Genomic DNA, 26,279 nt, shown 5'->3' with positions numbered 1-26,279 from the left:
CCGCTGTTGGCGCTCGGTTAGCTGACTGACTCGCTCACGGCTGTTATTGCCAATGCTGTATACACCACTTTGACACGCGCATGCATACCCACATTTGCTGTTCTTCGTGTTGGTAGCTGTGCATACATACGTATGTACGTAGTATGTAAAAATATATGTACGCTTTATGCGCAGTACTCCTCCAATTCTTGGCTCATGTACTTTTGATGACGCAGCATTCAGAGTTAGAGGACTGACTTAGCTTTTTGCCATATGCATACACTGGATACACACATACATATGTACATGCATATATACATGTGAGATAGTAAATATTGTGCTTAATTTATTTTTCAATTTGTTTAAATAAAAACTGAAGAGCAAAAAATTTTTCCTTTCAAAAGTCTATATTAGTGAATTTTGCTCTTGCTTTTTCATATTGGCCGCCATGTTGTTCTGGATTGTTGCCTTTGTATGGTATCATTCATGTTTGCTGTGCCAGTCAGGCTCCTTGTTGCTTGGCTGAGTGCAATGATTACTTGATTACTCCCACATTGTAATTACTTGGAAATTTCCTAATAGACAATAAAGGGCAGTACTACGTTGCCCCGTGTGGAAAATTGCCTGAATTTTTTCATATTATCAATTCAATTCATTTCGTTCTCTCTCTGTCTCTCTTATCGCTCATTGTAAGTTCATTCTCTTGAAGTGTTTTTTATTTTACTGCATTGTTATCTTTTATTTTGCTTACGCTCATTATTTTACAATTCGTGGTAAGTATGCATTATACGCTAACTCACCACGGCTGTTACTATCGTAAGCGCTCAACTGCGACGCGCTGTTCAAAACACTTTTTGAAAAGCATAGTCATCGCAGCGTTTCCTGTTTCTTGTACTCTTTGTGAACTTATAGTTTATTACGTTTGTGTGAGGGCGTGTGTGCGCGAGTGTGTGTGTGGTGAATTGCTTTAATTTTACACGCATATACTGCGCTTTTCTATGTAGTGGTTGCTGTTAATTTATTTCATTGGCACTTCGTGCTCAATACTGGTATCGTTTTTTTGTTTTTTTGTTTTTTGTATTTGTATTTTCGCGTTACTTAAAAGTATGTATTTTCTCCCATTTTTTATTATTCTTTTATTTATTCAAATTTACTTGTTGGGCGATTATGCTTTTTGCTTTTTATGCATAGTTGCTGCGTATCATCTGTTAGTTAATATATTTCTCTTTATTCATTTGCTTCCTGTTTAACAATCACTTCAATATTTTTTTACAATGTTTTTCTGTTGCAACGACGTAAAGAATTTAAGTCAGTTTTAATGTTGCTGTGCCTTGTATGCATACGCATTTGGATTTTTATTTTTTTACATGTTTTCTCATTAACTGCTTGTTGACTGTTAAACGACGCATTTTCAATCTACCACGTCTGCACTTCCCCATGGCTGTAGCGCACACCAAAAAAGTACTCGTGTATGTACAAGCACATACAACCAGGGTATGTACATACATACATATGTACATAGTAAGAGTACGCCGTAGCCATGTCTACATGAGCACATCTATGTTTACATACATTCATGCACGCTTCGATACTCGCTCGTACATACATACGTATTTACTATTAAATTTGTATCTACGTCGCATAATCGTTGCTGGCGAGTCCAAAAGTTGTTTGCCTTTACTTTATACTTATTGAGTATGTTCAATTTTATTAATGCGATTTCCTTTTTATTTGCTTACAGTGTACGCTATTGTGGTAATTGAAGGCGCTCAGAGTTTGAGAAAATATGCAAATATACATACTACGTATATATGTACATACTATGTGCGTAATTCCTATACACACTTTACATCTTTTTCAATCTATCGTTGGAATTTTTCCATATTAACGCAGCTGTAGTTAGTAGGTAGTTTAAAGCCTTTACAAAGATCTTTTTGAAGAAAAATATGTTGGAAAAAATGAATTTTTTTTTTTTGAATTTAGAAAAAAAATGCGAAAAGTAATTCTTATGGCGCCTTAATTAAAGTTAATTTCATTCAAATTTTAAGATTTATCGGTTCCATTTCGTTTTTTTTTCTGATAAAAGGTTGTTTCTCAATGTTGACAGAATCAGCTGTTCTGCTGACTTAAGTGTAGATACTTGTTTACAAACATATTTTTCTTTTAATTCTCTTTTCTCTTAACTTCCTTATTCACATTAACCTAACTCTTCAATTGTTGTTTACAACTGACTGACTACTTTGGCACTATCTTCTCAGTTCTCTCGCATCTCATTTAGATTAGATTAGAAAACTTCCAGGTTTGCACTTCGACCTCATGGTCTTTTGTGCCCTCCACTCATCACAGTACCTCATCCCCTTATTAAACTCCAGAGAGAGCTGAGTTCGATTGAGCGTATGTGCCTTTCTTCTGGCTGGTACTGGCCGAGATGTCTCTCGCTATAGCGTCGCATTTAAGGAGAAGATGCATTGCAGTCTTCTGGGATTGGCCCCAGAAAGGACAAGACTCAATGACCCATATCTCGATCATTTGCAGATGTCTACGCAGTCTTTAATGATCTGTGAGAATGCCCGTGAGCATTCTCAGTTTAATCCTTGGGGAAGGTTATGAGTTGTTTAAATCTCTTTTGGTTGTACCCTTCTAGTAAGTATTTCGCCTGGCGTTGTCCCATAGTTTGGTGCCTGCTAGCCTACCTTAACCCTCAACTCCTAACCTTCTCCTTGATGGTATGTTGTCCTATACCAAGGAAGGGCTCGGGTCCTATTAATGGCGAGGCCACTGCCTCTCTCACCAATGTGTTCGCTACTTCGTTCCTAATTATATTGCTATGCCCAAATTAGCTGGATTGTGTGTTCCTAGTTTTTGTTGTATCCGCATAAACATTACCCATACATGTACGGGGAATGCTGTTGGAGTTACAACCCTAGACCGGACAATAAAGCCGATAACGTAGAATCAAATGTCGTGGGAACGTGCGTTCCTAGTAGATTCAATTTCTCGATACACCCAAGAACCAGTGAGGACCTAATCTCACAGGATGATAAAGCCTTCAGTGTCCCTTGACTTTCGCTCAAATTGGCAATTCGCTCATTCCGGAAATTTCTGTCTAGGTTTTTCTTTGCACATAGGCAGATGGCGTACATTTCCGCTTGAAAGGCGCTTGGAAAATTTCCCATTGACAGAACGCTTGATTCCTGAGTCGTATATTCTAGCGCCTATGCCTTCTGGTCTTCGAGCCATCTGTGTACCAGTGCAAGTACACTCAGGGAGTTTCGTATTAAAGGCAGTTCTACTCCAGTTTACTTTGTCGTCCATTTCAATTCTGAACTTCTTTTACAATTACGCCACGTAAATTAGAGGAAAAGTAAAATTTGTAGGAAAAATATTTCGTTTTCAAAATGATGTGCTTATGAGGAGGAACTTTCTCGGTATGTGCATATCGCTTAAGAGCATCTTTTTTTGGGGGTGATGCGCGTGAAAGGTGGACATTTTGACAAACTGAGCCCGATGTCTTTCAAATATAGGTTGTGAAAGTACTTACTACGTAGCTTTAAAAATACATATGTACATAAGTTGCCAATAAGAGTTCATTTAGTAATATGTAATTAATCACAGCCCTCAACCGGCATATGGTTTTTTATGTGGAGCTTTTTATGACAAAAATTCACTCGGAGGTTTGCCATTGCCCACCGAGGGGCGACCGCCATTACAAACAACATTTTCTATCATTTGGAGTTTCGGGACCTGTGCTCTTCCGAATGGTAGTCACGCACCACCCCATTCGGCTACGGCGGTCGCCGCCGATATAATAGTAATTAGTTTAAATGAGCGCAGTTAGTTTGTTAAGTAACGGGTGATTTTTTAGCTATTATCTTTTTAAACAGTTGGTTTAAACAGCTGGCGCACGTTTCGTGTTTTGTTTCACTGTCAAGCATCTTCAGTTTGGTCTATAATTTAACCATGAATCGTCTTATAAACGAACGACGCTTTCAAGTTATTGAATTTTATTATAAAAATGCGTGTTCTGTAAAGAATGTTTAGCGCGCGCTTCTTCCATTTTATGGTCAGTTTACTCGACCCACTGAGCCGCTATTCGAGCTATTGTGACTAAATTTAGAACCAAATTTATATTATTGGACATTAAACGACCAACACGCTTACGTAGAGTGCGAATTAAAGAAAATAGCGCAGCTGTATCGGCCAGTGTTAATTATGACCATCAATTATCGATTCGTCGCCGTTCGCAGCAATTGGGCCTCTGTTACTCAACAACGTGGAAAATTTTGCGAAAGGATTTAGGTGTGAAGCCTTTCAAAATACAGCTGGTGCAAGAATTGAAGCCTAACGACCTACCGCAACGCAGAATTTTTGGTGAATGGGCTCTTGGAAAGTTGGCCGAAGATCCACTTTTTTATCGAAAAATTGTGTTCAGCGACCAAGCTCATTTTTGGATCAATGGGTACGTAAATAAGCAGAATTGTCAATTTTGGAGTGAAGATCAGCCAGAAGAATTGCAAGAGCTACCAATGTATCCAGAAAAGGTCACAGTTTGGTGCGGTTTATGGGCTGGAGGTATCATTGGACCGTACTTCTTCAAAGATGCTGTGAACGGTGAGCGCTACCATACAACATTTGCATGAAATAATCTTGAAACATTAAATTATATAGACTGTACTATCGATTTAAATAAAAATTTCATGCATTTTTCTGAATTTTACCTGTGTTTTTTTGAAAAACTTTCGTATAGCTCCTAAAAAATCACCCTTTATTAAGTCTGAAACTCAGTTCCCAGGAAGTATGTACCTCGTTAGTTTATTTATTTTCCATGGAATACTTTTAAGCATTTATGAATAAACCATTTTCTGCGCTTCTGTATGAGGTCAGAATTGCTAGAGGATAATAAAAAATTTAGATTTTTACCTCGTAGGGACCTCTAAATAAATGGAGTTCGTTATTGCCGAATGTAGGCCGCCACAGCCATCATATGCTGCCATACAACACAAATAACGTGATAAAGCTTTATACATACATACATACGTACATACGATACTTCGCTTATATTTAGCGTATACTTTCGTCATTGTTCACTGCTGTTGCGGATGATGACATTTCAACGTTATTCACCCAAGTGAGCGAACCAGTCTATGGGATTGAGTACAAGCAGGCATACTAAAGTGTGTACATGCATGCATATATACCTCTACATACAAATTATTTGTTTCCCCTTGCGTGCTGTGGGTATTATTACTTTAGTTGAACTCACTCTTGCTGACGACGGTGATCGTTCAATACACGTGCATAGATACACACCCATACACCTGCAGCTACAACAGCAGTAACTGCAATGGCAGCAACAGCAATAGCTGGCTGTTGTATAGCTACATTTTTGTATCACTATCAATAGCCAGCCATCAGTTACATGCATAGATACATATGTACTCTTCGCTGTAGAGAGAAGGGTGTAGCAGTGAATTTGTATATTGAATATGTATTTGGTATATATATATGCGTGTATACATACACGTAGATACCTGTCTCCTATCGCTTGCCTGCTTATCTGGCTGCCTGGCTGGCTGTTAACTGGCCCATATGCGCGTGTGTGTGTGCGTATGGTGTGGTGAATAACAATAGCACATTTGCTCTCTTTTGTATGAATTTAGATGCCTCTGTATGCGTTTGCTATTTTGCTTGCATTTGTGTTTGCCTGCGTTCTGTCCTGGCATTAGCAAAGTTTTTCAAGCAATTTCAGTTTTAGTCGAAAACGAGTGCTTGGAGACTTCACATACTGGAGGATCAAATCCACGTTGAATTTTCTACTTTGAACGTTTGAATTTTTCTGTCTCGTTCACTCTTCGTGTGTCTGTGCATGGAATATATAAAAGTACATATATATTGTATATTAGAGCTGAGTAATTTTTTTTTTTGGTAAATTGAGTGTCCCTAAAAGTATTCAATCAAAGGAATAAAAACAAATTTAAACAATAAATTGAAAAATAAAAGGGCTAAGAAACAAGAATTTTCTGTTAGCTGAATTGTTCAAATAAATGAAAAAAGTGCGATTCATTTTTGGTGAAATAACGCAACTGATGTTGAAAATTTTTCGAGTTTTGTGATATTTCGTTTCGTTTGGTGTTTCCTTTCGTTTGTGACGGCGACAACGAGTGCGATAATAAAAGGAAATCGAAGCATATAAGAGCGGATATTTCTTAACTCAATGCTTCGTGGTACGACGAGATTGCAATTTTAAGTCTGAAAGGCAAACATACACGGTGCTGCGTGTGTGTGCTTGTACGTTTGTGTTGAAAATCCTGGTCCCCCTGAACCGTAGAAAATTTTTGTTCCATTTTTTTAATGCAATTTTTTACCGAATAGATTTTGAAAACAAAATAAATTCATTAACGTGTTTTAATCTCGGCAAGAGTGCAATTTTAGTTTTACCAGCTAAAAAGAAACGTCAATAGGAGCTTTTTGAAACTTTTTTTGAAAGGAAATGAAAATTCGTAAGTCGAAAAAATACAAACAAGTTCACTAATAAAAAAACAAAGCAGAAGAAAAATTAAACGTAAATAAAAAACCGTACCAAGCAAAAAATATTTAATCAAAATTATCGAAACGGCAAAAATTTTCGTGAATAGGAAAAAGTATATAAATAAAAAATCAAGTGTGAAAAAAAAATTTATTTAAAAAAAATAATTCGTATTATAGAAAGGAAGGAATCATCGTGTAAAGCTAAACTACCAAAACTGTGATCAACAAAGATTAAAAAAAAATCCTGTTATAGTTGCAGGACCAGTAAAAAACCATACAGCTACCGCAGAGCAAAGTTGGATAACCAAACTCAAAGCAAAGTAAGTTTAAAAAGATAACGTAGAATTGGAGATAATAAAAAATACTAGAAGCACGTAAAGACATTTGCCAGAGTCCTTGGTGCTGGGTGCACGCAATTTTTCGCATCTACATTTGGTGTATACATATAAAACGATTTAGCTTTGTAGCAGCAGAAAATGAACGAGCATGACAAATATTTCAAAACATTTCAATACTACATTTCTTTCAAAAATCAAAAATGAAGTTTGTTAATAAATCGAAACAATTTTGAAAATACTAAAATGCAAGTGAAAAAATCCATATGCTACGCTACAAAGTAGCAAAAGGACATAACAGTGCAAAGGCAGAGAGCTTAGTTTTCTATACAGAACTGGCGACTGTGGTGAATAGGCGGCGGCCCTCAGAGAAATGCATTTTTTGTTTTTTGATAAATCGTTAGTAGTTTGTTTGAGAAGCATTGCACAGTTTTCGCATATTTTTTAATTATTAAGTAATTACTTTTTTGTATGCGCTTGCAATTCACTTACCTTTGAACTTAGCAAAAATAAGTTTCGTTTTTTCCAAGTGCTGCTCTAAAGTTTGCAGCGTCATCCTGCAGTTGAGTTGGTGAGTTTCGTCATTGTTTGCGTTTTTTTTTGTTTGTTTGTGTTTTTGTGTGTTTTGTTTTCGAAGAGAGCGCGTAAAGATGCGCGTAGGAAAGAGCAGTCTAATTGAGGAGCGCGACTCGCATAGCAAAAACAGCAGTGACGGCATGTAGATTTTGGGGACAAGTGCACGCTTGCGGGAGCAGCGAAGTGCTGGCAGTGGGTGAGAAAATGTAAAAAGTTTAATGCACAAATCGTGAAATGAAAAATGTTAAATTTGTATGCTGCTCTAAGGCAAAAATAGACAAAAAAAAAAAAACAAAAAAAAAAAAACCATGTAATACGCAAAACGCATAAGAGTAAATATTTTTGTTTGTTTTTGAGAGAGAAAGCGCTTTTGGATCAAAATGAGGTATCGTACATAGAAAAGTATGGTAACTACAAAATTTCTTTTCGGTCGTTTTGCTTGTATTTTAAGGCAGCTTTGCCGTGCAAGCTATTTTAATAGTTGGCGCTGAATGTCGTGAGTTTTTCTTTTATTACGCCTTTTTCTTCTTCTTTTGTTGTTTTATATAATACCGTTTTTATGCCTTCGCTTCTTTCTCAAATGTAACACTTTGTAGGCTGGTATGTGTGTACGTATATATATATGTATGCACGCATGTGGCTATAATGTAATCTCTAGACGTACGTGTGTACTTCCTGCCTGTACACGCGCGCCCGTTTCTGTGTTTTATAATTTTTTTTCGTTTGCCTAAGTTAGCCTTGGTTCGTCAATATCGATAGTTTTTGCTTGCTCGTGGGTTGACAAATTTTAAATGCGTGTATATGTAGGTATGTATTAAATACAATGTGTATATACCTGGGTAGCTTTTACCTACACCTTTGCTGCGGAATTGCATTTATTGCACGCATTTGCTTATTTTATGCATTTGCTCGCTTAAAATTGGGCTTTATTTTTGCTGAACGTTTTTTGCAAAGGACCTGCGCACCCGAATTCATTTGAATGAATTCAATTTATAAATTATAGAATTTTATAGTTAGACTTACAGCGCCAGCTGCCCGTGCATATTTTGCATTAACCTAGAGTTGCTCCATTTTGTTTTGTTTTATTTGTGAAGCAGCCGTTGGGCATCTCTTTTTATTCAAGGCGAATCCACATACAAGGTGATAAAGGTAGTGCAAAACTCAAATTTGCATGTTCAATCAAAATGTAAACAAACTAACGAAATAATAACAAAAAAGCAGATCGCTTTGACATGGAAATCAACAAATCACAAGAAGAACAAGGGGCAGCTATTCTCCTGCTATCCACTAGTATGGGTGCGCCTCGGTTTTATTTGTGCATCCAGCAGCTCGATGTTTAGCTGGAATTTTGCAGGGTACTTTTCAGCGGCCCATGCACAGTAGTCTCTTTTATTTACTGTTATGCGTCAAGTAGGATATTTCAAGCGGTTGCTTTCCGCGTAATTCGCTAAATTTCCTAGTATTCTTTTATAGGTCCGACGCAAGCGAATAAACCTTTTATTGTATTTACATAGGCTGTGTGCGCGAGTCTGCTTAAATTTTAGTACCTAAACTAATATTCCACTGCAGGTTACCAGCAATGCTTCAATTGAGAAAAACAGCTGTTTAACTGTACGAGTTTGTTTGTGCTCAAATGTGAATTCGCTTGCTGTTTTCAAATATTAGTTTATATAAAATGAATAATTTTGTGGTAACGTCGGCAATGTTTAGCAATATAGTAATAAATTTTATACTATTGTTTTACGATTGTTATAAAAACTGCACTTAGCACTCGCTTTAACAAATTTTTCACAGGAGCGATAAGTGCCGATACCATAAATCAGTTGTAACCATTTGCTAAAAAATTTTACGCAAAACTATTCTAAAACCTACTGTACTTTGCTGTGATTTTACTCTACTTTATTGAACATTATTTTATTTTTCTGAATTTTATTTGGTTTTGTATTGTTTATTTACTTAATTTTATGTAATTTTTGTATTTAAATATGATTTTAACTTAACTAAATTATTTTTTATTAATTGTTTTAACTCATTTGGTTTAAATTATTTTCATTTATCAAAATTTTATTTTATATTTGGTTTATTTTATGTTATTTAATTATTCTTTTAGATTTTTTTCTTATCTTTTGCCATGTTTTATTTCGTTTTGTCTTGTTCATTTCCATAATTTTGTTTATGGATTTGATTTTTTGATTTTAAATTGTTTCAACTTAAATTTATTTTATATAGTTTTTTTAATATCTTTGATGTAAAATATTTTAATTTAACTAAATTTTATTTTATATAATTTAATAATTTTTTTTGTTATTGTTTCTTATATTTTTTATTATTTTATTTGTTATTTTTTCTTTTAATACATTTTTCTTTTTAATTTTTTTATTTTGATTTACTAAATATTTTTTACTTAACTGTGATTTTATTTTACTTTATTGAACGTTATTTTATTTTACTTTGTTGAATTTTGTCTTATTTTACAATAAATTATTTTAATTTAACAAAATGTATATATTTTGTGTATATTATATTATTTAATTTATTTTATGTATTTAACTTTTTTTTTGTATTATTATTTATTATATTTTTTTCTTATATGTATATATTTTTTTCTTGGTTTATTTGTTGTGTTTTCTTTTATTACATTTTTCCTCTTTAATAAATTTTTTTCTTAAGATTAATATTTTATTTGTTAATTTATATACATATTTTTTTCTTATATTTGTTTATTAAATTTCCTTTTGTTACATTTTTCTTTTTTAATCGATTTATGATACTTTTTTAATTTTTAAAATTTTGAAAATATAATAATGTGAATAATAAAAAACTGAAATTTTTTTTTAAATTTTTTACATATTTTGATTTGTTACATGTTTTTAATGAAAAAAAAAATTTTCTTGTTAATTCATTTTTTACATTTTTTTAATTATTACATTTTTTACATATATCTTTTTAATTTTTTACATCCTTTTAATTTTAAATTTTTTTTTATTTTTTAATTTTTTTTATTTTTTAATTTTTTTATTATTTTATTTGTTATTTCCCTTTTATTGCATTTTCGTAATAATTAAAAATTTTTTTAGTTTTATTTTTTACATTTTTTAAGTTTTAAATTTTTTTTACATATTTCTGATTTCTTTTTTAATTATTTTTTAATTTTTTTTAACCATTTTTAATTTTTAAAATTTTTTTATTATTAACCTTTTTTTATTTTAATGTTTAATATATTTTTGTAATTATTAATTTTTTTACTTTAAGCACCTTTTTTTTTTAATCTTTCCTTATATTCACCATTCTTTACATCGCTTATTTTTTTTGTAATGTCATTTCCGTCGTCCATTTTGTGTCTCTTCAAATAACTGGGATTTTATATCAGCATTTCCCTTTGTCACAACATTTTCAAAGAACTAGTGGATATACATACATACACACATACATTTCCGTAAATAAACCTAATATTTCGTCCACCAATTCCCTGCTACCTATGACTCATCAGCTCATCAGTTGCTGTTAATAGTTTTACTTTTTTATTTGTACTGCTTTGTTGTTTCTTGCACTTCGTGTGCGCCATTTGCTAACGAGCACCTAAATATTTTGTTTGTTAAGTTTGTTGCTCGACTAGATAACCACTGGACGTACAGCTGACGTACTCTATTCCTATGCAATTTAGTATACATAGCCCATGTAAATATATAGTATTTAATTGCATGTACAAACATATGCATATAAATCCGTGCGATTGTAATATCATGCCCGTGTCTGGGTCTGGGTCTGGCTACACATACAATGTATTGTAATAAGAGGCTATATTTTCTATTCTTACTTCATATTCGTATGTGTTGGTTATTTGAGATAAGCGCAAATTTATATCACTTAATGAAATGTACATACATCCATATGTAGATTTACTTACATGCATGCATACATATGTTTCACACAAGTATCTAAATCTCTACCAGACTATATTGTACTCGTATATGGGCGTATTGTTTGCTGGCCTGACTGTGATTTGCAATTACTTGACATATTCGTATGTGTGCGCCTATGTATGCATGTAGATATACATATGTATGTGTGCGGTGATATTGACAAGCTTGTCATTATCATTAGCTCTTACATGGGTATAATTTTCTTACGAAAGCACAAGGGCGTATTTTATAGGATTTGTCAAAGAAAATAAAATTTTACGGACTTTTAAAATGAAACACATTAACAAAATATTGCAATGACCATAAAAGGGCTTTATTGAAGAGTCTTTCTTATAAGCCATTATTGTTTGCGTATAATATCGGTGCAATGTGACGAGTTGGAAGATTTAAAAAAAGAATGTTAAAAAAATTTAAAATCAGTGATTGCACATATCCCCTTGCAAGTTCCTTAGTTGGCGTCAATGGACGATTATGTCTACACTGAAATGGTGTACAGTCTATAGTTGTATTCATGAAAATACTGCAGCAGTTCATAATTCGTAAGAATTCGTAGAATTCCTAACTATTCTGTAAATCTCGATTTTCCAGAAATCTCTATTCCTTAACAAGCTTGGACTAAAACGTTGAATTTTAAAACGTCTTAATGATCGCTTGGCTATCTGAAAATATTACAACTATAAGCCCTTGTGGCTGTTTGAGGTATATGCTGGCGTGTTGTTATTATTGTAACAGCATAAACATTCACTATACTTGTACGGGGAATGCTGCTGGAGTGACAAGTCTTTGTTTGGATATACTATAAATCCGGGTGATTGCGGTAAGGTAGAACCGCCTGTCGTGGGAACGTAGTTCGGGATTGCTAATACCTCAAACTGAAACACGGTGTACCTGCACTATTCCGGAAACCGCATATATATCTGCCGAATATATGTACGTGTCTGGAATCATGTTGAAACGCGTTTGCCTCAAGTTCTCGTTCAAGAGTTCCGACTTTGAATTCTTTTGCCGAAACAGATCTCATTACTCTTAGAGTCAGAAATCCTGCACCTTTTGAAGCGCAGGATCTTTCGCAACATCTTTCAAGACTTGGCTAGTCAGTCGCAGTTGCAGCTTTGCAGGTCGTCCAATAAAAAATGTACTTATAAAAATTTGTTTGTGCTCATGAGCCCGAAATTGCCTAATAGCTTCATTTCCTCTGGTTTTTAGAAATTTCATGATCCTTTATTGAAACTCTACTATTTAACAGGAAAAAAAGGGCAGAACAAAAAAATAGTAAACAAAACAAAAAAACGAAAAACAAAAAAAAGACAAAAAACAGAAAAAAGAGGAAAAAAAGAAAAAAGAAAAAAGAGGAAAAAAAAGAAAAAAGAAAAAAGAGGAAAAAAAAAGAAAAAGAGGAAAAAAAAGAAAAAAGAAAAAAGAGGAAAAAAAAGAAAAAAGAGGGGAAAAAAGAAAAAAGAGGAAAAAAAGAAAAAACGGTGGAAAAACAAAGAGAAGGGGGAAAAACCCCAAAAAAAGAAGAAGAAGAAAAAGAAAATCAAAATCAAACAAAAAGAGGAAACCAAAAAATAGACAAAAAGAAGAAATAAATTGCGACTCAGAAAAAATAACTTCTGGTTCATATGTGTTAATTCACACCTCGAACGTGGTGCTATAGCAGAAGAAGAAGGATTAGATATTTCGATCGGATGTGGCCGTAAGAAAAGCACTTCCTCGTATACACAGCTCAACTTAGCTCCATTAGCAATAAATCCACAAAAATTACACTACCCATTCACATATAGCAGATTAGCTGCAAAATTGACAATCAGCTGTCAAGAAGCTGTTTTGAAAGGTTTTTTTTTCATAGAAATTGGTTTTGGTGGAATATTTTTTGGATTGTTTAATTTTTTTTATTATATATATTAATATTATATGTAATAATACGCAATAAGAGACCAAAGCGTCTAGGGACACACTTTTTTTGCTGTAATATGAATGCATAATTAATAATATATATATATATAATTGGCGCGTACACCCTTTTTGGGTGTTTGACCGAGCTCCTCCTCCTATTTGTGGTGTGCGTCTTGATTTTGTTCCACAAATGGAGGGACCTACAGTTTCAAGCCGACTCCGAACGGCAGATATTTTTTATGAGGAACTTTTTCATGACAGAAATACACTCGAAGGTTTGCCATTGCCTGCCGAGAGGCGACCGCTATTAGAAAAAACGTTTTTCTTAATTTTGATCTTTCACCGAGATTCGAACCAACGTTCTCTCTGTGAATTCCGAATGGTAGTCACGCACCAACCCATTCGGCTACGGCGGCCGCCTAACAAAAATTTTATTAGAATTATGTCCACAAACCTCTTTTCTTTGCCGACGTCCTTTGATTTAGTTATTTTTCGACATTTCTCCTTACGTTCGTAATAATAATTTTCAATAATACAGAAAACACAGGCTTGTACGGAAAAAAGTGTCTTTATAATCTAAGATTATTTTATGATATCTGATTTTAGGAGAGAAATTTTGTATGGGTAATTCCGATTTATTTTTTTAAATTACAGATTGGGAGTTAAACTCGAAAAAGTAGACAATTTCATTATATATGAACCTATTATTAGATTTTTTGAGAGAGCTGAGCTTGGATGAGCTGCTGATGATGAATAAGCGAAGCACAAACCTAAATTACATTCACTCGTTAAACAACTTAAATTGAAGGCAGCAGATAATTTGTGAATACTTCATCATCATCATCATTAGCATTACAGTCTTGTGCAGACCATTGCTTCCACAACTACGGTTCTCCACTCCGATCGATTCTCTACTACTCCTTTCCAGTTTGTGATACCCATTTTCTGCAGGTCGGCTGTGACCTCATCTACCCAGCGTTTGTTTGGTCTCCCTCGACATCTCCGTCCAATTGGTTGTCTATGGAACGCTATATTGGCAGCTCTCCATTTGGGCATTCGGTACATGTGCCCCAGCCATCTGATTCGTTGACTTTTTATAAAGCGTATTGCGTTTCCATTACGTATCAATGTGTCTAGCTCATGATTGTATCTTATCCGATACGTTCCGTCATCTCGCCGGGAAGGACCATATATTGTTCGCAGTATCTTTCTTTCAAACCTTAGTATTTGGTCCATGTCTTTTGTTTTAAGTACCCATACCTCACTGCTGTATGTTAGTATGGGTCTTATAAGCGCTTTATACATTGCTATCTTTTGATCTCTTGATAGCAATCGGGACTTGAATAATTTTATGTGAGCAAAGAATGCTTTATTTGCCGCACTTACTCGGTCATTTATTGCCACGGAAGTGTCAGAATTACTGCTGATGAAAAAACCTAAGTATTTAAATTTGTCGACCTTCTGTATGCATTCACCATCTATTTCAATGTGTGCATCTTCACTCGGTTTCTTTGCGAAGTGCATATATTTCGTTTTATCTATGTTTACCCGTAGACCCACTTCTAAAGCTGTGTTTTTCAATCGCATATAAATTTTCTTAAGCTCATGTTCATTCTGTGCAATCACGACAATGTCATCGGCATAAGCTAACACTTGCGAGCTGCAATTAAAAATCGAATTGCCACATTTCAGTTTGCATACTACCTCATGTAGTAATAAATTAAAAATTGTCGCTGATAGTGAATCGCCTTGTTTTACACCTGATGAAATGCTGAATTCGTTGGTAACATCTCCATTTATCATAACCTTGGCATTAGTGTTTGATAGTGTCATCTGAATTAGTTTTATAATTTTTACCGGTATACCTTGTTTAAGCATTATGTCGTTCAGACAGTTTCTATTGATGCTGTCGAAAGCTTGCTTAAAATCAATGAACAGACAGTGCAGATTTAGTTCGAACTCTCTGTGTTTCTCAAGAATTTGCATTAGTGTGAAACATTGGTCTGTTGTGGATCTACCCTGGCGAAAACCGCACTGGTAGTCATCCAAAATTTCCTCAGCATATACGCTCAACCTTTTGTTGAGTATATTTGTAAAGACTTTATAACCAGTGTTGAGGAGAGATATGCCTCGATAATTATTACAATTTGTTTTGTCGCCTTTTTTATGTAATGGTACTATAAGGCTATTGTTCCATTCTTCCGGTAGATGTTCGGTTTCCCAAATTTTGCGTATCAGTTCTGTTATCATGTTATTGAGTACTTCACCGCCGTATTTTAGAAGTTCTGCATTTATTTGGTCACTTCCGCTGCTTTTATTATTTTTTAACTTTTTCAGACTTTCTACCACTTCGTTACGACCCGGTGCTTCTATGAAGTTTTCTGCTGTAAAGTATGTCTCACCTATACAGTGTGGACCGTAGTCTGTTGCATGTTCTATATTCAGAAGATCACTAAAGTATTCTTGCCATCTATTCAAAATTGTGAATACTTACAAATACAAAAATTTCGAAATTTTCTAATATTTATTTTATACTATCTGGAATTTCCTAAAAAGTTAATTGTTAATACAATGAAAGGTTTTTCGTCATTTTGTGCTATTACAGCCTATCTGTAGCACTGCATTCGCTATGAAATGTGCTTTAAAAAAACTTCTAATTTAGATATATTTTTATATTGAAATTTTCTTTTACTATCGGTCTTGATTTATGCGGTTTCTTATTTATCAATGTGCTTTTTTGTTTTTATCAACTTAAAGCACCTGCTTTTCAACCACAAACTCATATCACTAGTCGACTGCGGTTACACTGATATGACGGCGCAACTATCAAGAAAATTACTCTATGCATGTGTGCATGCGTGTGATTATTTCTATATACATACATATATACTTATACATATGCACTACGCACACGAGTGCTTGTTGGTGTTTTATAAATGAAATATTTGCTTTGTAAAGCTGATGAAATAATGATGTCGGGTTTCGAGGGAAGAAATTTGCATAGGAGGAATTTGTTTGCTTAATAAGGGAGCGAGTTATAAATATGTACTGACGTTGTTGTAATTTTACAATATATTAACATTTAACGAATAATATAAGTGCTGCCACTTTTTAAATGAATATTTAATGGAACGGAATTTCAAGTTCTTAAATTAAAAATAAATTTGTATACATATGTACATATATACATATGCTAATGGGAGCCGGTTGTACTTATCGGGTGATCACTGTACATGTAAAAGTGCAATCATTTGCAGTGAATAGACACTGCGTTGCATAACTATAAACACACCTTATTTTTCATGTGTGTAACCATGAAATGATAAATTTCCTTAAAGTCATTTATGAATAAAATAAATAATTTCTATTAATCTTGTCGAATAACAGTGGCATGTTTATTTGATCACTGATGCATGACTGTACGTGCTATAGATTTTATTTTTACGTTTAATAATAAATTAAAATTTTGCATCATTCGACGGAACAATGCGCGAACAAAAACTCTCTCTTATCACCAAGAACGGAATGATTCGCCTTAAATTATTTTTTTGTTGAAGTTTGAGGAAAACAAATAATTTTGGTAATTCTGTAAAACATTATTTTTCATTAGAACAAACAGTAAAAATCATGCCGACGTAAAGGATTATGTACGCAAGGTATTTTGGGTACACCGCGCATTTCGAGCGGTGATGCAAAAGGTTTGAATTAGATTTCAATTTGACCTCTTTTCTTGAAAAAAAACCAAAAAAATCATCATGACGACCTTACAAAAAAAAAGTGCCACGCGCCTTGTGATAATGTTTCGTATTTCGTATGAGAATAGAACAAGAAAATTCAACATTTCCACAAATTAGATATTTACTATAATAGATTATATTGGTGGCAAAATTCAATTCTAATTAGCCGGAATGAATCAACTTTTTTATGTATTCTTGATTGAGCTGGAATTAAGTGATTAAAACTCCAATATACGGGCCGAAAATTATCCATTTCAGTTTTCTAAATCAAAGTAGACCTTTAGCCTTGTACAGTTAAAATATATAATTCAAATTTTACAGTATTTCATTACATCCCAGCAGGAAAAATTGTGCTAGATTTTAGTAAATGTGTTAAACTGTGTTTATAGTTTTCTCCCACAGTGTATTTTATGTATCTGAATTCGTTCATTCCATTCGGCCATGTTGTTCGATGCATGTAAATAAGAGATGATGCAAGAAAAGTTTTTATTGAACGCAGACAGCCGTAAAGTAAAGTGCTTATTTTGCACGTATTTCTATTTTTAGTAGAAAAATTTAAAATTAAAAGCGCATAATTTCTGCTCTGACGTAATTTCATTTTTATGGAAGAGGCTCAAAGTATTATACATAAAAATTTTCAATTAAGGGATAATTCAGGTTATTTTAAATTGAAATCCGCGCGTATCGATAAAGGAAATAAATACATTTTCCGCATATCTCTCTGAAAGGCGCCAAAAAAGGCAGACCTGCCTGAATTTCGATGGTGGATTTTGCGAAAATATTTGCTGATGATGACTACTGACAAATAAAATATAATTTTGATTATTCATATCCATTTCCAAGTTCGCTACTGCCTTTGTAAATTTGGCGAACATTTTTTTTGTATTTTAAATTAAATAAAATTAAAAAAAAAAAATTAAAACTAAAAAAGAAATTTAAATTAAAAAAGAAATTAAAATTAAAAAAAAAATTTTAAATTAAAAAAAAAATAATTAAAATTAAAAAAAAAAATTAAAATTAAAAAAAAAACATTAAAATTTAAAAAAAAAATTAAAATTAAAAAAAAACATTAAAATTAAAAAAAAAAATTTAAATTAAAAAAAAATTTAAATTAAAAAAAAAATTTAAATTTAAAAGGATAAAAAAAAAAAAATTAAAAAAATGGGGACAAAAATGTTTAAATAAATTTAAAAATAAATTTAAACAAATTAAAAAAAATAAATTAAAAAAATTAAAAAAAAAAAAAAAAATTAAAAACATGTTAAAAAAAATTTAAAAAAAAGTAAAAAAAAATTAAAAAAGAATTTAAAAACATTAAAAAAAATTACAATAAATAAAATATCTGCATACTCTGTTTTGCCATTTTCGCCAAGTATAATATTATGAAATATAGATTACTTCGCAAAAAAATGTGTATGTATCTGTATCAATTAAGGTGTGAGTGGCTGTGTGTATTCTAGCGTTGACGTTTTCTGAACTTACTCGAACTTACTAACAGGCATGGTCCCTACTGATATATTATCGAGCTGATAAAGGTGACAGGTATACATAAAAGTACGCAATCCCCATTGTTTGAATGCGTGCGTCTTAGCGAATAGGCACTTCAAATTAAATCAACAAAAAAAGAGCATTTACTGACGCTTTAAAATTAACCACACGCGGAATCACTTGCGCAAAACAGCCATTCATATTTTGACTACATGCGAGTACTATCTGTGTATGTATGCCTTGTACTTACCTATGTATATGTGTGTATATGTGTTCATTGCCAATCTCTTTGCAAACTCACACAAGGCAAAGAAAAAATTGGCTGATTGCTAAGAAGAAAAAAATGAAAACAGTCGTACACGTGGATGGGCTTTCGTCAGGGTTTGATGCTTTTATGGCTATGTATGAACGAAATAGTTTCGTTACATTCATTTTACGTGTGCTTGTATGTGTGTACTCTATCTAGCAAATACATAAATGCACCCAGCAGGGAACATGCGCTGCTAGTGGCATCCCTTCCATCTCCACAAAAACAACTGGCTGATGGTTGATGACTATTACATTCCCTTTGCAATCGCTTGGAACTATGAAGGGAGGCTAAAAAGTTTGCCTAATCTAGAAAAAAAATGTTTAAAATCGGCAGAAAAAGTCAACTTCATCTTATCTTTAAGAACATGCCAAGCCATGTATCTTTAGGAGAATGGCTAAATGTTTGTAGGACCACCAGCGCTACATGACTCTTATGAATGGATGCATTGTCTTACGAAGCACGCACACCTCGAGTTTCGTTTTTTTTTTTTTTGTTTAATAATATTCTTTAGTTTTTCGAAAAGTACAAAGTAGTATTTTGCCATAAAATTGACACCCTTTTCATTATAATCCAGCAATTAGATACCTTCAGGGTCCATAAAGACAATAGCAATCATCTTTTTCCTGTCGATTGTGGCACCTTGCATAACTTCTTAGGCGGTAAATAACCTTTTTTTGTGCTGTTGTGTAGACTGCTGTCGCGTCGCAAGTTCATAGTTAACCCTTTCGCCGGGTGTTGGTCCACAGAGACTGATTTCGCTTGTACACGGCAGTCATTTATATAATACGTTTACAGCGGCCGACTCCACCTAGGTACGGCAGTCATTTATTACTTTACGGCGTCTAGATACGACAGTGATCTAAGGGCTTGCAGTGGATGGCACACAATGAAAGATTTTTCGAAAACTTCTTTAAAAGAGAATGTGCAAAAAGTCACTGTTTGGTGTGCTCTATGGGCAGAGGGAATCATTGGTCCATATTTCTTTAAAAATGAAGCCGGCCATAATGTTATAGTCAATGGAGAGCGCTATAGAGCCATGATTAATGACTTTTTCGTGCCTGAATTGGACGATGTTGATGTGGACGACCTTTGGCGCTACATGCCATACAGCCAACGCAACAATCGATTTATTGAAGGAAACTTTTGGTGAGCGCATTATCTCGAGCCGTGGACCTGTGGCGTGGCCTCCAAGATCGTGCGATATAACACCGCTGGACTATTTCTTGTGGGGCTATGTGAAGTCGCTTGTCTACGCAGATAAGCCCGAGACGATTGACGTCTTGGAAGAGAATATTCGGCGCGTTATTGCTGACATACGGCCCCAATTGCTACAAAAAGTGGTCGGAAATTGGGCCTCTCGGCTGGAATTTATTCGAGCCAGCCGCGGCGGCCACTTGCCAGAAATCATTTTTAAAACATAATGGCAAACCCTTATCTTTATAATAAAGCTAAATTCTTGGCCATAACATTAAATTATATACGTTTTATTTCATCTTGAAAACCTAACCTCTAAAAAAACACCCTTTAAATATTTTTGTTTGTTTTTTAGATACGTTTTTTTTTATTCATTTGTTTTTTTATAAATATGTTTTTTTATATACATATGTTTTGTTTTTTATGAATATCTTCTTTTTTAATAAATATGTTTTTTTTATAAATGTTTTTTTATAAATATGGTTTTTTATAAATATTTTTGATTTTAATAAATATTTTTGATTTTAATAAATATTTTTGTTTGTTTTATAAATATTTTTTTATAAAAATGTCTTTTATTAATTTGTTTTTTATAAATATGTTTGTTTTTATAAATATGTTTTTTTATGAATATCTTCGTTTTTAATAAATATGTTTTTTTATAACTATGTTTTTTTTATAAAAATGTTTTTTTTATAAATATTTTTGATTTTTTATAAATATTTTTGAGTTTTATAAATATTTTTGTTTTTTTATAAATACTTTTTTATAAATATGTTTTTTTTATAAATATGAGATTTTTATAAATATGTTTTTTTATAAATATTTTTTTTTATAAATATTTTTTTTTATAAATATTTTTTTTTTATAAATATTCATTTTTTATAAATATATATTTGTTTAATATTTTTTATTGTTAATATTTTTTTATAAATATTTTCTTTATAAATATTTCTTCTAAAATATTTTCTTCTAAAAATTTGTGAATATTTTAATTTTGTTTTTATTTTATTTTTTATAAACATGTTTGTTTTATACAATTTTTTTTGACCATTTTTAAACTTCTGTTCCCCTTATGTAAAATTTTCACACCAGTTCTTCATTAGAAATTTACCTTACAAGTTAAGGATTTTCCTGCAATGCGTTGATTTCGCTCTTTGTTGACAAGTTTACTTGGCATGAATACTCGTACACCCATACACACATTTATACGTACATCCCACACTTATTTACATCCATATTTCGTAAACTATTAATCTATAGACGCGTGCGGTTTTTTTGAGGTAAAAAAAACCTTTACAAAATAATCAATTCAGTTTTAGTCATGCATACATACATACACCTGTATGTCTGGTATTAAAAATAAATCGATTCTTGCAGTGACTACATTAAACTGAAAATCACATAATAGACGAGAATAACGCAAATAAACAAATCAAATATTTTGCGAGTTTCTCTTGAAGCCAACAGAATATGCAAATATATAATATAGCAGATGTAGGATTCATTTTATTTATTTTGAACTGAATGGCGTTCAAAGTTTGTATATCAATATTTTTGAGCTGAATGTTCATTGATAGATACGCAAAAAAAAAAATATTCTCGGACCAAAATTAAATTAAAAAAAGTATTTCTCACGCGACATAAACTCAAATCAAATATACGAAATCTTTACACACAAATATATCAGACCTTTTGTTGTTATCTGCGTAAATGCCATCAAAATTAATAGCTTTAATCAAAATAGTAATAAATAAAGAAAAATAAAAATAAAAAAATCGAAATGTAGTATTTTCTCACAAAAAATATACATACGCACATGCACATATCTCTATATTTGTTCCCATATAAGCACCTTCAAATGTCATTATACTCGTAACAGCTTTTCTTACCAATGTTTCCACTTTCTAATCGATTCGAATTTATAATTTCTTTTAAGCCGTTGAAATATATTTTTGTGTACATTACTGCCTAATAGGATACAAATATTATATGTTACTTTTTTGCTTCTCATACACACACACCTTTATTTATACATACATATGTAGTGTATTTGTATGTACATTTGAAAATATTTAAATTTATTAATTGCTGCGTTCTCTCGAATGTCATTAATCTCAATTGAGTATCCTATTGTTAGAAATTATTTGCATATTTTTTTATTTAATTCACCATCATACTTGCATAGTATACGTTGCTAGAGCGTCTGTATATCATTTATGGAATATTTTTCTGTGAGAATGATTGAGCCAGCTTATGTTGATGAGCCACAGGCCACCTTAGGCCAACCACTACCCGTTATATTTATTGCTCGTAAAAACGATTGTAAATTAAAAACTCAGCGTAGAGTAGGCTGGAATGACATATGGAATTTTCCTATTTTTCGAGACGTACTTTTAGCGGAACACTAATTTGGTTAGGGATTTATAGCGGCAAGTTATTTATTAAAAAAAAAAAAAAAACGAAAAAAAAACGCGTGTGCTGAGACGGTATCATCTCGCATGTTTCTACATAATGAAATGTAATACTTCTTAAAAAATATAACACGCATACTATAGTATTTACATACATACATATATAATAGGCTTGTCTAGCAAGTATTGACAGCATTTTTTGACCTGCTTCCCCACGTTTTATGTAATTACAGTTGCTTCGAAAATTATGTCTTATAGGATTTTCAACTGATTGATTACTTGTTCGAATCACACAAATTGTTGGCAAATTTATTATATGCAGTCTTATCTGTAGATGTGCGGATTTTTAATGACAAAAAAATTTCATAATAGTATTTTCAAAATAAGCTTCTTGATCCATAAATTTCAATGCAATATTTCTTAAATGCTTTTCTTACTAAAATTCTCGAAGATCGATATCATAATCAAAGCAAACGCTTCACTATTACCGAAATCTCAACTTAATTTTTTCTATAATCATCTGAAAATAAATAAATATTATGTCTCTTAATCTAAAAACCAAAAAATTTACAAACTTTCATATAAAAAAATTGTCGATCGTACTTTGTATGGCAGTAAATGAGTGACAGCGTCAGCAAATTTTTTTTAATTTTTTTGTTTGTTTTTAATTATTTTATAATTATTATTAAAATTGAATGGGCTATTAAACTGCATACCAAAAATTATTCTAAAAAATCTTATTAAAAGGTTCGAAATTTTAGTTGAAATTTGCACAAAGCTTGAAAAAAAACGATGTATATGGTTTTTGTTGTATAGTGCATTACTCTATAAAATAAAATATAGATTAAAAAAATTTAGTAGACTTTTCAAAATATAAAAAATTAATCACTAAAATAAACAAAATTAAAATTGTCAAAATGCGCACACCTATTTTATTGCCCATCAGTGTACACACCGAAATTAATGAAGATAGTAACTATTGCCGTGGTGTGAGCAAAAGTTTTTACTCCTTTTTTTAATTTTGAAATTTTTTTTTTAATTTTTTTAAACATTTTTATACTTTTTTATATTTGTTTTTATTTTTTTCTTATTTTACTTTTTTATATTTTTGTTTTAATATTTTTATATATTTTTTTTTTAATCTTTTTACATATATTTTTTAAATTTTTTTATATACTATACTACATTAAAATTTTTTTTTTTAGTTTTTATATTTGTTAAATTTTTTTATATATATTTGTTTTAAATTTTTTTATATTTTTTTTATATTTGTTTTTATATATTTTAAATATTTTATATATTTTTTATATATTTTTTATATATTTTTGTATAGTTTTTATATATATATTTTACCCTTTTTTTGTATTTTTATAGTATATATTTTTTGTTTTTATTTTTTTTTGTTTCTTTATTTGCTTTTTCCGCATTCATTCCACTTACCGCGACTTGATCAACATTTTTGTAGGCCTCGTAACTAATTACAATGCGTACAACAAATATAACTGTGTTCCCATTTTGATATTCGCTGCTTTTAGGCAATTTTTATAATTTTTTTATTTGTTATCTCACTAACTGCTGCTTTGTTAAGCTTTTGATGCTGGCAGTTTTTAGGGAAGGTGCTGCGCGTTGTGTTTGAGCGTGGGCTTTTTAAATGTAATTTTAAACATACACACATACACGCACACATATATACTACATACATAGTTTTGGTGTTAACGGGCGGTGTTTTTTGTTTTTTCTTTTCTTTTTTTAGGTGTTTTTTTTGTTTTCGTAAGTCAGAGAACATGCGTGTGGAGGCTTCTAGTTTTTCACTGCTTTTTCCTTATGTCTTGCTAACTGCGCTCAGAGTTTTTGCAACATACGACTCTTTTCGTCCAATCTTTAGCTACATAATTTTCTCTATGCGCTCATAATGCAGTAAAAGCCAAGGTTAACATTTTTTTGTTTTTGTGTTTTTTTTTAGTTTTTTTATTTTTTGTTTATTTTTTGTTTCAATACAAAGCTTGTGCTAACGTTTTGTTCTTCGCCTCTTTAGCAGTCGCATAGGTCAAGTGGTGCTTTTGCTACTGCATGTCGTCCAAGTGACTTTACTATGAGTAAGTAATGCTTCACCTCCTTGGTACACATATTTTTTTCCTTTGAATATTTAAATAATCACTTTATTTAATGTACGTTTGCTTATTCATATGCAGATGTGTATGTGTGTGTGTGAGTTTGGTCTACACGCATGGCGACGAAATTCTCCTTAACCGCTTGACTTTAATACAAAGATTTATTGGGCGTTTATGTGCGGCTGAAGTACGCATATGTAGTGTATGTGTATGTGTGTGTGAGTGTGTGTGTATACCCTACTTTTGGCATGCGGCTTTAAAAATAAAAATTTAGGTCAACACACGCAGTGGAGTATAAAAAAGTATCAGCATTACAATTTAGCTGCACGTTTATTTGCTTTTATTTTTATTTTTTTTATTAATTTTTTGGTTTCTTTTTGGTCTTTGCTTGTTGCTTTCTTCTTTGCAGATTTTTGTTGTTGTTTCTTTTTTGTTTTCGTTTTTTTTCGAATTTATTAAACTTCTTAGTTCATGTTTTTTATTTTTTGTTTGCTTTTCTTGTTCACCAGCTTTTTCTGCCATTTGCTTTTCGGCATTTATTTTCGGTTTTATTATTCTTCTTGACTGCGGCATCAATTAACAACGTCATTTATTTACGTCTACTTATCTACATACATACGTACTTATACGAATATATAAATACATATGTGTAACGCGTACTCGTGTACATACACACGCGCATGCACACATATTTCCGTTTATCTATACGCGCGTGTATACGCGCATAAAAGCTGATTTATACAAAGAAACTTATTCATAAGTGGCAATACTGTTCGTCAAACCACAATCTCTTATAAATACGTATGTATGTACATGCATATGTATTAATATTTGATTTTTACTATTTATGCTGAATTCATATTCGCTGCCATTTTTGTTGCTACTCCTCCTCGTATCTGTTTGTGTTTTGCTATTCATACTTTTATTGAGTTTGTATGTGTTTATCTGCATATATACATATGTATATAGGTGTGTGCGTGTGCTCATATATTGAAAAAATAATCGAAATGTCTGTCACGCGCCTTCAATTTAACACGTCGACTACGTCGCACCGATTGTTTCCCCCTCATATGCTCTCTCCCTCTCGTTGTGATACTCCTCAATTTCTGATTGGTATTTCATCGTTTGCCTCTTCATCTTTTGTATGTTTTACGAGTATAATTTATTTAGTGTGTATTTATTTGTATATACGGCGTCGATGATTTAGTTCGTAGATTTAACTAGAAAACGAAAATTCCGTTCGAAAGTTTAATGCATTTTTTTACTACTTTTATAGCTTATGATTTTTTTACTTCGTTATTAGTCATGCTTTCAGTCAAACGATTTAATTTCACAACTTCTTTTTATTGGTTTTATATAACTTCTATATGTTATCATGGCGCAAAATGTATGTCAAAATTATTATAAACAATTGCGATATTATTGTTTGTTATTATAAACAATACGAATAAGTAGGTCGGAAAGAATAAAGTGCGTACGCGATTTGGTTGAAAAGAAATATAATTTAAATTTGGGTTAGAACGAAAAAGCATCTCCTTTGCGGATGTCCTGTGTTATTCAAAACACGCTTAAAATATTTTGGGCCACCACAGTTTGATGGATTGGGAGATATCTCAGCAATGGATCTCCCTAAATTCGCAATGAAAACACGCAGCATGCAGCTGGACTAAATATTTCAAAACGCATAACTAATGAACTCCATCTGGTATCGCTATCGACCGAACCTCGACAGAATTCCCATGACAGCCGGTTCTACGTTACCGGAATGACTCGGATTTTTCCTGACCA

At 32.2% G+C, this 26,279-nt stretch overlaps 1 protein-coding gene across 4 annotated transcripts in view; it reads left to right on the top strand.

Moving 5' to 3' along the window:
* LOC128855310 (AN1-type zinc finger protein 6) overlaps nt 1-26,279 on the top strand; it is a 144,336-nt gene that overhangs the window by 60,136 nt on the left and 57,921 nt on the right. Inside the window, exons 1-2 of one of the 4 annotated variants that reach the window (XM_054090111.1) lie at nt 5,721-5,860; nt 6,685-6,827. The exons of 1 other annotated variant lie outside the window; for it this stretch is intronic. The gene's annotated coding sequence lies outside the window, so the exon portion shown is untranslated. 2 more of the 4 variants (XM_054090108.1, XM_054090109.1) reach the window with 2 other exon arrangements.

The sequence above is a fragment of the Anastrepha ludens genome, chromosome 2, assembly GCF_028408465.1.
Source record: "Anastrepha ludens isolate Willacy chromosome 2, idAnaLude1.1, whole genome shotgun sequence".
Classification (NCBI taxonomy): Eukaryota; Metazoa; Arthropoda; class Insecta; order Diptera; family Tephritidae; genus Anastrepha; species Anastrepha ludens.
Note: the sequence above shows the minus strand (reverse complement) of the source record. Positions and strands in the feature narration are given on the sequence as shown.